General features: G+C 49.9%; 1 long non-coding RNA gene across 1 annotated transcript; it reads left to right on the plus strand.

Annotated features, from left to right (window-relative positions):
* Positions 1–1,990: 1,990 nt before the first annotated feature.
* On the plus strand, positions 1,991–14,096 carry LOC122701407. Its single transcript, XR_006343069.1, has 3 exons — positions 1,991–2,219; positions 10,603–10,729; positions 13,999–14,096. It is a non-coding gene; the product is annotated as an uncharacterized LOC122701407 (long non-coding RNA).

Below are 14,096 nucleotides of genomic sequence, written 5' to 3' on the forward strand. Positions count from 1 at the left end.
TGCCCCTTCTAATTCATCGCAGCTGTGGGGTCCCAGTCCAGCTCGTAGTCTTGTGTGAGTGGAGCCAGTTTTGACCCCCCCCCCTCCCCGGGAAATAACCCACCACGTCACACAACAGAGAAGCCTCAAGGACTTCAGACCAAAAGGCCATTGACAAGGAAGACCTTTGAAATCAGGGTAGAGGAGGGTCCCCTCCTCCAAAGCTGTCAAGGGACAAAAGAGGAAACAAAGGAGGAGAAAGAAGAAGTGACTTGGGATCCATCTCATTCTAAAACCCACACATGTTATTTCTCAATACGGCAAGCAGGGTGTGACATGAGACAAACAAAATCGTGTGTGGTCATTGGGTGCAGAGGTCCTCTGTGCCCTCCCCACCCCCACCCCAGGTTATTATCGGCAACCATCATGTTGCTTCCCCCTCTGCGGATCCCACGCTGGGCATCACCGCCCCGATGGCCCCCAAACCTCGCAGGTGGCACTCTAGTGTTAAGAAGGAGATGGACAAACACCAAAAAACCACAGATGCGTTTTCCTCCGCTGCCATTAAGAAGGGAGAAATAGTCCTGTGTGTCCATTTACGGAAAGCGGGTTGCAGTATCTTTAAGTGAAAAAAGCAAGTAGGAGAGCGGGGAGTCGAGATTAATGACGCTGTGCGTTAGTAACAAACACAGCAGTACTTTCACACCGAGTGGTGGGACATGAAACCATGGGACTGGATTAAGATCAGCCACCTTTCTTTTCTAAAGGAAATGGGATAGAATGGAGTAGACTGTCCTAGAATAACACAGAACAGAAGACAACCCCGGCTGGCATTCCTCATAACAAGTAGCGTTTCATCAGACTTCTAGCTATCATCCAGTGTCCCTGGGTACTGGGTTACAATGCAAAGTCTATTTTTTCACTGTGGCTTGTAGCTAAAAAATAGTTTGAAAACCCCTGATATGGAACCTATCTAAAAGGAAAGACACAAACAGCCAAGAGGGGTTTCCCTTGGAAGGGAGGCAGGCGGGGGGCTTTGTTTTATACAATTCTATACTATTTGGTTCTTTCTTTTTTAAACAATGAGCGTGCATTGCTTTTGCAATAAAATAAAGACCTTTTTAAACCTTTCAGTAAAAATAAACATTCCTGCCTCAGTCTCCAGGAAAGAGGCTGTGCAGTTTGAGCTGTCAACAAGTTTTTTGATGTGAAAAAGACCAAAACCCTGCCCCGAAGGGCTCTGCCTCCCAGTGGGCTACAAGGGTCTCCCTGGTTTTTTTCCACCCATCTTGCTCCAGAAAGCCATAGGATCGTCCAAAAAGGAAACACTCCTTAAGATGTCAGTCTCCATTTTCGAAAATGGAACAGGCGCACCAGTTTCAAGGCTGGGTTGGTGGGCAGAGCCCTGGGGATGGGGCTGCCAACTGGGGAGCGGGGCTGGAAACCCACTTGCCACACGCAGGCTGGTTTTCCTGCCATTTAGAGCAACAGGACAATATCACAGACCATTAGGAAAATCAACACACCCCCTCCCTCCACCACCAGCCTCACCCGCCATGCTTGTATTGTGTCTTCAGTTCAGTGTTACATCATCTAAGTATTTTCCATGTTGTTGAAGAGCTCTCACAACTTCTTCTAAACGCCTACGTAAGAATCCACAAGGGTGATAACATACCTGTTGACATCTATGACAAATGTCGTGGCAGTAGATATCACCAGGCACTCAGTCTTTCCTTCCTTTTACAATCGGTTCCTTTGAGCAATTTCTCAGACGTGTGATCGCTGGAAAGAGTAGACCTTTCCAGGCCCCTGAAAACCCCTCTGCCAAACTGCTTTCTGAAAAGGCTGAGACCCACACCTTTTTAAGAAACTGCAGGCTGGGGTGATTAAGTCACTGCCACCTCTGACTTCTGACGTGAAACATCTGTGACTCAGGCGCCCTGGGTCAGGAAGAGAGAGCCCTATAGGAAAGAGAGAGACTTCCTCTCCCTCTGTGGGAACCAGGCAGGGTCTGAGCCATAGTGGAGGGGGCGGACCCTTGGAGGACTCGAAGGGCAGGGTGGGCATCCTTTCATCTCCCTCCCAGATGGAAACCTGGAACCCAGACCCTCAGCATCCCAGGGCTGGGAGGATGGACCGTATCGGTAGGCTGTGACCCTGAGCGATGTGGTCCCGACCATGTTCTGCTGGTGGCTTGGTCAGGTCGGGCTCTCAGGAGAATACTGCAGGCGAGACGGCTTGTAAGTAACCCACGTTTGGTTCTTACCTTCTGGTAGGTGCTAGTAGATTCGGTGTCTGTGGGGAGCCCATCTCCTGGGTCATAGACAACTGTCTTCTCTCAGTGTTCTCACACGGTGGGAGGGTCAGGGATCTCTTTTATTCATTTTTAAATAATTTTTTTTTTTTTACTTTCGGCTGTGCTGGGTCTTTGTTGCTGTGAGAGGTTTTCTCTAGTTGCAGCGAGCAGGGGCAGCTCTCCGGTTGTATTGTGCACACTTCTCATTGTGATGGCTTCTCTTGTTGCGGAGTACGGACTCAGGCGCACAGGCTTCAGTAGCTGTGGCTCCGGGGCTCTAGGGCACAGGCTCAATAGCTGTGGCACACAGACTTAGATGCTCAGAGGCATGTGGAATCTTCCCAGATAAAGCATCGAACCTGTGTCTCCAGCGTTGGCGGGCTCCATCATCATGATGGCCTACTCACCTCTCAAAGGCCCTTCCTCCTAACACTCTCACATTGGAGGTTAGGCTCCAACATAGGAATTTTTTTTTTAGGTTTTTCCTTTCCGGCTTGGCTGTGGGACTTCAGTTCCCCCACCAGGGATTGAACCCCGCACCCTGGGCACTGAAAGCAGAGTCCTAACCACTGGACCACCACGGAATTCCCATCAATTTGAAGGGGACACAAACCTTCAGTCCTGGGAAAATGCTGAGCAGGGAAGACGAGGCCTGTGGTTTGTCCAGACGGGGCAGATGGATGAATGGGGATACAGACTCGTGTCGGCTCTGCCTTCAGGGGCCCCCAAAACCCTCACAAGGCCTGGGGTTCCTCGTAGATGAAAAGCTGCGGCTTCCTGCTTCCAGGCAAGACCCTTGCATGCCTTCTTTAAGGCATGGCAGGTGTTCGCCCTGTGCCCACCCCCTTCCTGGGGTATGGAGCCTTCTCCAGTCCCGTGTTGGACAGGAGGGATTGAGAACAAGAAAGAAAAAAAAAAAAAAGAAGGGCCTGTCGGAGTCACCAGTGGCATGCTTATTCTGAGCCCTTCAACAGGTTACTTAGTTTTCTCACAACCGCACCGGGCCAGGGGCATCACGGTCCCCACCAACCCCATCACTGGCTGCCCACTTAGGATCAAGACCACACTCTTGGGACTTCCCTGGCCATCCAGTGGTTAGGACTCTGCACTTTCACTGCCAAGGGTCCAGGCTTGATCCCTGGTCGGGGAACTAAGATCCCGCAAGCCACATGATACAGTCCAGAAAAAAAACAAATAACATTTTAAAAGAATAATTTTAGTTCCACAGACTAGATTGTTTCAAAGCAAATCCCTTACATCACATGTCATCTGTAAACACCCCAGGTTGAGTGTCTAAAAGATGAGAACTCTTTTGAAAAGGATAACCAGAAAACTACAATGTGGCTCTCACAAAATGAACTTCTGAATTTCATTTCATGTCATCCAGTCTGGGTTTATATATCCCTGACAGTCTCATCAATGTTTTTAAAGGAATCTGATTTGTTTGAAACAGGATCCTGTTCACAGTCTCCAGCAGTTGGCACTCAGCTCGTCTGGCACATAGTAGGTGCTCAGTAAACACTTGCTGGGTGGCCAAATGTGGGGGAAAAAATAATCAAAACATCAACACACATTGGTAGAGTACTTCTCAAGCTGGGCCCCACGGATGTTCTTATCCTGCTAACCCTGGCGGCCGTGCCAAGAGGTGATGTCTTTTGTGGTTCCGTTTTACAAAGGACAAAAAAGAGGCACAGAGAGGTCAAGTGACTTGTCTGAGGCCACACAGCAAGGACAAACCAGTGAAGCCGGCATGGGGCACCAGCGAACTGTGCCAGGTGCTACACTTTACCTGACAACAGCCCTCATCTCCAGGCAAGGACATTGTGGGCAAGGCTGGCCTCACACATACCCAACAGTCCCCTAGGAGCATGAAGACAGACCAGCACTTGGCACAGTTTCCCAGGCCAAGAGTTAATCCCCTCTCCACACTCAACCCCGTCGGTGCGCTGCAGAGGGACTCCTGACCCACTTTCCCTCCTTCAGGAGGACCTCCTCTGGGCCCCAGAGGGAGGAGCCGAGTCATCTCAGGTTGCCCTGACCCTGTTTGGTCATTCAACAAATATTTATTGATCATCACTAGCTGCCAGCCATTGTGGCAGGCCCAGGAGAACAAATAATGCCCAAGATCAAGTTTAAGTCCAGTGGGAAGACAGAACTTAAAGGAGACCACTAAATACTTTTATAACAGTCAATGGAAAAAGGGCATATGGAAAGGATGTAGAAGCTGCAGGTGCATCTGGGTAGGGTGATCAGGGAGGACTTCCTGGAGGAGGTGAGACCAAGGCTGATGAATGTAAACTCCTAAAGCTAGTGGCGGAGTTCTTTTTTTCTCCCTTTGATATTGATGCAGTTTATTCTGAACTTGGTGGTATTTTTTTTTAATTGAAGTATAGTTGATTTACAATATTTCAAGTTACAGCAAACTGATTCAGTTATATGCTTATATTTATCCTATACTTATATTTATTCTTTCTCATATATTTTATATTATGATTGAAGGCAGGAGGAAAAGGGGAGGACAAACGATGAGACGGTTGGATGGCATCACCAACTCCATGGAGATGAGTTTGAGCTAGCTCCAGGAGTTGGTGATGGAGCCAACTCCCAGAGCCAAGCTCAGGGAAGCCTGGCATGTTGAAGTCCATGGGGCTGCAAAGAGTCAGACATAACTGAGTGACTGAAATGAACTGAACTGGTGTTCTTTTCCAGATTCTTTACCACTATAGGTTATTATAAGATACTGAGTATAGTTCCCTGTGCTACACAGTCCACGCATGCTCAGTTGCTAAGTCCTGTCTAACGTGTTGCGACCTCATGGACTGTAACCCACCAGGCTCCCATGCCCATGGGATTTCCCAGGCAAGAATACTGGAGTGGGTTGCCATTTCCTCCTCCAGGGGATCTTCCTGACCCAAGGATCAAACCCCGGGATCAGAGGAGGCAGACCACAGAGTCTGAGAACTCTACGTTGGGGCAGTTTATTAAGTACTTATGAGGTGTAAGGGTTGGATCCACAAAGACCCAAGGGTGGGACTTTTCTTCTGATTTGTTCACTGCTTTAACCCCAGCGCCCAGAAAAGGGGTTGGTTAACAGTAAGCTTTCGATGGTTGATTTATGCCTGAATGAATGAAACAATTAATGAGTCAATCCATCAATGAGTGACTGAGGAATTAATGATTGAGTGATTGAATCAGTGAAGGAGTGAGCAAATTTATGAATGAGTGAGTAACTGAGTCAGGAGTGAGTGAGTGAGTGCAGGCATCTGTATTCTGAATGCTGACTCTGTGGACTGGCTGGGGAGGGAGGTGGATACAAAGAAGAAATTACTGCTCCCTGAGGGGTAGGAAATCCAACAAAGGCCTCTTAAAGGGGCTGATGCTCAAGTCAAATCTTAGCATACGGGTGAGGCAGGAGGGAGGGAGAGCATTCCTGATGGAGGGCACTGCACGGGCAAAGGCCTGGCGGGCTGACAATCGCCTGCGGTTCAGAATTACTGGGACGTAGGATGAAGGTGGTTGTAGAAAAGAGGTTGGTGGTAAGTCAGGGATGGGCCCCCAGGCTCTGGGACCAAGCATCTGAAGGCCGCCCTTAAGTGATGAGGAGTCAGAAATTCTAAGCAGAAAAACAGTGGGATCGGACCTGACTGTGTCTGGCTGTAGGATTTCCCTAGCCCAGACCTTTCACCCTTTCACTGCCTTCCAGAGCAGGACTGAAGCCCAAACACATAATTCCCACTCCCAAGGCTGAATCTTTCATTACTTATTAAAAAAAAAAAATGCAGGTGTTTCAAAATATTTACCCAGCACCACCCGGGGCACAGAAATAATAGTTGAACTAACTGTTTACTTCTGCCAGGCCTGGGGTCAGCCTTGGTTATGTCCCAACAGCTCTGTAAGGTAAGTACATTTGGGCCCCATTTTATGAATGAGGAAAGTGAGCTCAGAGAGGTTTAGAGGCCATAAGGTTTAGAGGCCATAAGTCACACAGCTACTTGGGAGTCACTCCAGAGCCCAGGCAGTCTGGCTCCAGAGCCCCTGTTGCCATCACTGGAACTGCCTAAAGCATTGGCCCTGGTTTTCTGCCTTCGATTTGGAAAAGTAACCCACCACACTCAGGACAGGCACTCCAGGAAAGGCTGCCTTTGCCCAACTGGCCTCAGCTTTATATCACCGCGTGCTTTGGAGAACATGACAGTCACTATTGTGTTCCCTAGGGGCTTCCCAGGTGGCTCAGTGATAAAGGATCCGCCTGCCGATGTACGAGATGCAGGTTTGACCCTTGGGTTGAGAAGATCCCCTGGAGAAAAAAATGGTTACTCACTCCAGTATTCTTGCCTGGGAAATTCCATGCATGGAGGAACCTGGTGGGCCACAGTCCATGGGATCGATGACTTAGCGACTAAACAACAATTGTGTCCCCCTCGGGGCTGTTGTTGAGGACAGTGCTGTCAGGCCCAGCATGCTGCTGTGTCCCCTAGATAAAGAGAAAAGCCCTGGGTTCTTCAGGCCCAGGAAAGCCAGACTCCTCTTGAACTCTTGTTTTCAGCCAGACTTCCCTTGAACTCTTAATTTGTTTTCACCTTTGAAACAGTGAGAATCTTGAAATTGATCCCATTTCCCCTCTTTGCTTTGGCTGCTAGGAAACTCAAACCAAATGTATATCCCAGCTCTGGAAAGAGAAGGGTGCTTCAACACGAATTTTTTTTTTTTTTAATTTTCCTTCCCTCCTTTTTTTTATTTTTTAAGTTTCTACATTAGAAAAAAACTTCATTGCTCTGTTGATATCCTTGTTAGTTACTTCTCATTCATTTTGGCAAGAGGCAAGGTTACAGGTAAATACATACATACATGAAAAATGAATGAGTAACAATAATATCATGAGATCAGGGTTTCTCAACCTTGGTGATATTAATATTTGAGGCTGGCTCATTCATTGTTGTGGGGGGGCCATCCTGTGCACTGTGGGGTGTTTAGCAGTATCCCTGGCCTCTCCCCATCAGATAGCAACCCCCCAGCCCCTCAGCATTCTGTCAACCGAAGGTGTTCATTTTAAGATGTCCCCAGGGGGCAGACTCACCCAGTTAAGAACCTCTGCTCTGGCTCGCGCTCCTTAAAGGCAGGCCGAGATTGTTTAGGACAGCAACCAGGGACTTCCTCGGGGTGGTAGTTGACAGGGAGAGAACGGCTGGCACAAGGGATGAACAAATGTCCACCCCATCACCCCTCTCCAGGCTTTCTGCCCCTAGAGCTCTTACCATCTCAATCCTCATGGCAGCCCCAGAGAGTCAAAATTAGATCCCCACTTTACAGATAAAGGCACTGGGGTCCAGAGAGGCTGAGCACGTGGACCAAGGTCACACAGCACATGGGCGACAGGACAGAGAGGAGCAGGGAGTGGTCACTGCAAGACACTGGACGTAAGCTGGATTCCGGACTCAGACTTGACTAGGCAGCTGGAATCCCAGGTGGGGGAATCTGAGCATGAAATTGCCCATAAGTGGGCATCTGAACAGCTTACTTAAGACCGGGGGACTCATGAGAGAACCGAAAACGTGTATGTGGATGTTGTTACAGCATTGTTCACAATAATCAGAAGGTGGAAACAACCCACACGGCCAACCACAAACGAACAAACATGGTCTACTCACACAAGTGGAATACTATTCAGTCATAAAAGGAATGAAGTCGGCTTCATGCTATGACGTGGATGAGTCTTGAAAACATCATGGGCAGTGAAAATAGCCAAACACGAAAGGTCACATATTGTATGATTCTGTTGACGTGAAATGTCCAGAATAGGCAAATCTGGAGACAAAAAGTAGATTCGTGGTTGCTGAGAGGTAGGGGGTAGGGAGTGGGGGAAGTGGGAGGTAATAGCTAAAGGGGGCAGGGTTTCCTTCCCAGATGACGAAAATGTTCTAAAACTGTGATAGTTGCACAACTCTCTGTGTACTAAAAGTCATTGAACTGTACACTTTAAATGGGTGAATCAATCGGGACTTTCCTGGTGGTCCAGTGGTTGAGAATCCGCCTCCTAATGCAGGGGACAGAGGTTCAATCCCCGGTCGGGGAAGATCCCACGTGCCACGGGGCAGCTAAGCCCATGTGCCACGACTACTGATCCTGTGCCCCAGAGTCCATGAGCCACAACTACTGCAGCCTGCATGCTTAGAGCCTGGGCTCTGCAACGAAGAGTAGCCCCGCTCACCACAACTAGAGAAAGCCCACACACAGCAGTGAAGACCCAGTGCTGCCAAATAAATAAATAATGGGTGAATCGTTTGGTATGTGAATGATGTCTCAATAAAACTGTTAGAAAATAAAATAAAGACTGAGTGGGAGGATACTCCCAAAGCAGAGGATTCAGGCTTTAGTAGTGTTGGCTGTGCTACTGCCTGGCTGCATGACCATGGACAAATCACTTCACCTCCCAGAGCCTCAGTTTCCTTATCTGTTAAATGGGTATATCCACAGTCCCCCACCTGCTAGGGTTCAAGGGAAGTTGAAGGAGCTAAAGCATGCAGCCCAGAGCCTGCCATTTGAGAGCACTATAGACGTTAGCATCTACAGTATAGCTATAATGGATGTACAGTGTCCATTCCAGGAATGGGATAATTTTTTGGAATCAAAATCACACAGGCTTTCTTGTCCTGGGAAGAAAACAAAAGCCCTCACTGTTGTCCTAGCCCCCAATCCTAAAATCAGGCTGGCCTTCTTTCTCTAGACCCAAAGGGCCCAGTCTATCACTTATAGCTTCAAGAGACCAAATGACCCCAGTGGTCTGCAAAGAGGTCCTCATGGCTCCCATCACCTGGGGCTCTTGAATGCGTGCTCCATTCCCTGTAGTCCCCACTGCTCCTGGTGGCTTTGAGGACCTCAGGAAAGTTAAAGAGAGGATGGCACTGACCCTGCAAAATAACCCAGCCTGGGTGGGATGGGGTGAGGGGACTCCCCAAAGAAGCAAGTGTGTGTGGGGGGCTTATCCCTCAGAAACCTGTCCCTAGGGGAAAACAGAGGATCTCTATCAACATGGCCTGGGGAAAAAAGTCTGTACTCTTTTCGGACCTGCCCCCACAGGCTCCAGGCCAAGAATGTGCACAGCAGCATCTATTACGTTTCTAAAATTATGCCTAGGTCTGGGGGCGTTGGCCAGGGCTAGGAGCGGGAAAGGATGTGGTAGGCGGGCAGGCAGGCAGGAAGCCTTTAATCCAGCGCCTTGTGCCCCAGCTTGCACACTGGGCAGTGGGAAAGGAGTGCCCCTTCAGCAGATGCTAGGTCAGTCCAAAGAATCAAAAGCCCTTCTGTGCACAGCCTGGGCGCTCAACCGTTTTTCAACATTGCTGCACTGCCTTCCCGGATGGTTTGAGTTTTCTTTGGATAGAGGCAGTTGGCGGGGAAAGAGATGATGTCTTTGGGCCACCCAGTTTGAAAAGTAAATGAGAAAAAGAAAATTGCTGGTGGTCAAAAATCTACAAGTGGGAACAGGGTTGCTGCAGACAGTTGTGCAGGCCGTGCACTGCACAACTGCTGAGGAGGCTCTCCTCAAACACAGAGTCATGCTGTGTATATACCCATTCGAGGTCACCCATTATGTACCAGAAGGACCACCTGGCTCAGGTGACCAGGGCCTTATTCTTGGATGGAGCTGGGGGGATGGGAATCAGTGGCCAGCTGATGTGGGGGACACAGCAAGACCTCATTACAATGTCAGTCCTGATTGAAACAGACACTGCCCTTACAGATCACTAAATGAAACAGGGTCAGGGAGGAAGGAGAAGTCAAGGGAGTAAGAGCTCCAAAATTTGTGGGCGCTCCTACCTTCCAGATACGATTGCCAGAAAAAAATAGAGGATACCCAGTTAAATTTGAACGTCAGATAAACAATGAATACAAAATATCCCCAGGGCCAGATCAAACAAAGAAACAATGAAATTTTTTTTAGCATAAGTATGCCCCCAAATATTGCATGGGATATACTTACACTAAAGGAATCACCTGTTAGTTCTCCGACAGTCTCTATTTCTCTTTGGTAATTCTAGCAATCCTACCCTCCCTCAGAGGGCATGTCTGTATAAGCTCTTTGCCACCCACCATTGCCTGGAAATAGCTATTAAACCAGCATCTAATCAGGAACAAACTTCCCCCAGGCCTTTTGTCTGCTAAGCAGGATGGGAAGCAAGAGTGCACTCCCCCTTCTCCTACACACACGTGCACACGCACACACACACACACACACACACACATATGTTGGTGTCATTGCAAAGGCCTCTTCCTCTCCTGGGAGCTCTGAAATCGCCACCTGGCCTGGGTAAAAGGTTTCTCTATAGGTGGGTGCCCAGCACGGCCCAGCATGTCTGTGGGGAGGACGGAAAGCCAGCCTTGGAGCCTGAGGATCTCAGAGCACTGCCCACGCAGCAGAAACTGGAAGAGTGTATCTTGCACAAGGCCAGCGCGGTAAGTCAGACGCTGTGACTCTGGGAACCGGGTGACCTTGGACTCAGGTGTCCTCTCATTCATTGGAGCTGGGGTTGCCCAGGGGTCAGCCTAGTGGGGGGCGGTGCTCAGGTCGATGGGGAGGCTCCTCCCTAGCTGTCCCCTTGGGTTTTCTGGAAGGTAGGTAGAGAATGAGGGAGGTAGGGTGGTAGGCAACCCCCAGGAGGTTTCTATGGGAAGATCTGGCTAACTTCTTGTGGCGCCACCTGTGGTCAGAACCGACTACACGTGACCAGTGGGTGGTGGCACCAACCCAGCTTGCAGGACTCTCATGGGCACAGGAAACCTGGACAGAAAGTTACCCAAAGCCCAGGCAGGACAGACCTGGATCAGGAACCAGAAGAGCCCTAGCAAGTAACAGGAGGGTCTCCCCAGCTTCCCATCTCCCCTTCCAGCTCAGAACTGGTGATCAACTTCTCCACCCGTGCTCCCCACTCCTCTGTCTGTCTGAGCCCCTGGGAAGGGTAGGGAGGTGAAGAGGAGCTAAAATGCCCCAGGGATGAGCCAGCTCTGTTTGGGAGCAGTTCCACCCTCGCTGGTGACTCAGGTGGTAAAGAATCCACCTGCAATGCAGAAGACCTGGGTTTGATCCCTGGGTGGGGAAGATCCCCTGGAGGAGGACATGGCAACCCACTCCAGTATTCTTGCCTGGAGAATCCCCATGGACAGAGGAGCCTGGCGGGCTACAGTCCAGGGGGTCACAAAGAATCAGACACGACTGAACAACTAAGCCCAGCACAGCAACGTGCCTACTCACAAAACAGGAGGATTAAAAGAGAAACGGAAGAGCACCGATGTCTCTCCTATGAGAACCAGTGTCAGTCAAGATCTCTCTTGAGAATTGTCTTTGGACCACGGATCACTTGCGGATTCCCTGGTGGTTCAGCAGTAAAGAATCTGCCTGAGAATACAGGAGATGCAGGTTTGATCCCTAAGCCAGGAAGATCCCCTGGAGAAGGAAATGGGAACCCACTCCAGTATTCTTGACTGGGAAATCCCATGGACAGAGGAGCCTGGTGGGCTACAGTCCATGGGGTCACAAAGAGTCAGACATGAGAGCAACTAACACTTTCACTTCCACCTTCCTAGCCCACAGGTCAGTGGACACCATTTGGGAGGCTCCCTGTGGCTCCCAGAGACTTTCGAGAGTCCCTCTCCATCATCCCAGAATCCTGTTCCCTGGAGAGGCACAGGGGCACTTGGTCCTTGCAAAAGCTGCCCTGTGTGGTGGCATAAGTAGGGCAGAGATGCCTTCTTCCCACGAGAGGGCCAGCCAACCGAGTTCTTTTTTATTTTTAATATTTTTATTTATTTATTTATTTGGCTGCATCAGGTCTTAGTTGCAGCATGTGGGATCTAGTTCCCTAACCAGGGATCAAACCCAGGCCCTCTCCATTGGGAGTGCAGAGTCTTAGCCACTGGGCCACCAAGGAAATCCCTAACCAAATTCTTGATTCTAGTTTTTGTTTCCACTTCTGATCCTTGTGGGGTGGAAAGAGGAAAGGTGCTCACAAGGGCAGAGGCCAGAGCTGCTCTGTCACCAGGGAAACTCACAATGCAGCCAGAAGCAGGTCCCCAGGGCTGCTTTCTCCTGAGTAATTTGGTCACAATTGGGTTCGAGGGGTCAGACCCTATTGTCCTGCCTATTTAGACTTGTGGAGTCACAAAGAGTCAGACATGACTAAGCACGCATGCACACACTGCAAAGGCAGAGTAATATTCTCCCCTCCAACTGCCAACTCCTGGAGGGCAGGACCCTGCTGATTCAGCATGGATGGACTCCTGCGAGAGCCCCCAGAGGGAGCAGGCAGTCAGGGAAGGCTTCCTGGAGGCAGTGGCACTGGTTGAAGCCAGAGTTCACTGCAAGGAGGAGCAGGAAGGACACTGTCTTACAGAAACAGTGAGATGGAAGGTGTGGCACACGGACTGACTGAGCAGACAGGTAACCCTGGGCAGCTCTGGCTGGTGGAACCGGAGCATGGGGTGGGGAATGGGGAGCTAGAGGAACGGCTGAACAGAGAGAGCATTCTAGAAAGCAGGATTCAGATTCAAGAGAGCCAGCCTTTCCCTGACTCCTGCTGCCCGATGACTAGGCAAAGCCACTTCACTTGCTAAACCTCAGTTTCTTCATCTCTAAGACTCTGATGCTGGGAAAGACTGACAGCAGGAGGAGAAGGGGGCGACAGATGAGACGGTTGGTTTGGCATCATCAACTCAATGGACATGAGTTTCAGCAAACTCTGGGAGATGGTGAAGGACAGGGGAGCCTGGTGTGCTGCAGCCCAAGGGGTCACAAAGAGTCAGACACAACTGAGCGACTGAACAACAAGATGGGAACAACGGCAGTGATGAACATTGCTGCTCTGGGGGGTCCCTTCGCTCCCTGCCAGACCCTGGGGTCTGCATTTACCTGCACATCTCACTCATTCCCATGACACCCCTAGAAAACAGGGGACACCCTTATCTCCATTGTACAGATGGGGCAGTTGAGGCTTATGATGGTTCAGGAAGATGTCCTAGGTTCCAAGGTTCAGGGTTTGAACCCAGATCCCAGGATTTGAAGCCCAGGCTTGAACTGACCCTAGGAAGGAGCAGGGGGGATGCTGTTTGGAACGTGAACACAGTTGTCTCTCACTTTCTTTTTTCCTCCCTAGGGTGGCCATAGCAGTTAGCACAAACTGAGTGGCTTTGGAAAAAAAAAATTGGGGCTTCCCTGGTGGTCCAGTGGTTAAGAATGCACCTTGCAATGCAGGGGACACAAGTTCGATCCCTTGCCCAGGAGGATCCAACATGCCTCAGGGCAACTAAGCCTGAAGCCCACTCGCTCTAGAGCCCATGCTCCCAACAAGAAAAGCCGCCGCAGTGAGAAGCCCACACACCACCTCTCCAGAGTAGCCCCCGCTTGCTGCAACTAGGGAAAGCCCACACGCAGCAACGAAGACCCAGCGCAGCCAAAAATAAATAAATATATTTTTTAAAAATCGGACATTTATTTATTCTCTCTCAGTCTTGGAGCCCAGAAGTCTGAAATCAAAGTGCTGGCAGGCTTGGTCCCTTCTAGAGGCTCAGTGTGGGGGAGAACCTTCTCCCTGCCCCTCTCCCAGGTTCTGGGGGCTTCCAACTGATGCAGCTCAGGACACTCTACCCCAAAATACTGCACCCCAGCATGCTGAATACCTCAAGCAGAAGCAGGAAGATCACCCTGACCTTGTCCTTCTTCCCTGAAACAGGAGAATAAAATTCCCATCGGAGAGGTGGCCTCCCGGTACCAGGAGGAAGGGGGACTTTCTTATCACCAGGGGCAGGGAACTGGGGGTCAAGAAATCTG

The sequence above is a fragment of the Cervus elaphus genome, chromosome 10 (genome assembly GCF_910594005.1).
Source record: "Cervus elaphus chromosome 10, mCerEla1.1, whole genome shotgun sequence".
NCBI classification, from domain to species: Eukaryota; Metazoa; Chordata; class Mammalia; order Artiodactyla; family Cervidae; genus Cervus; species Cervus elaphus.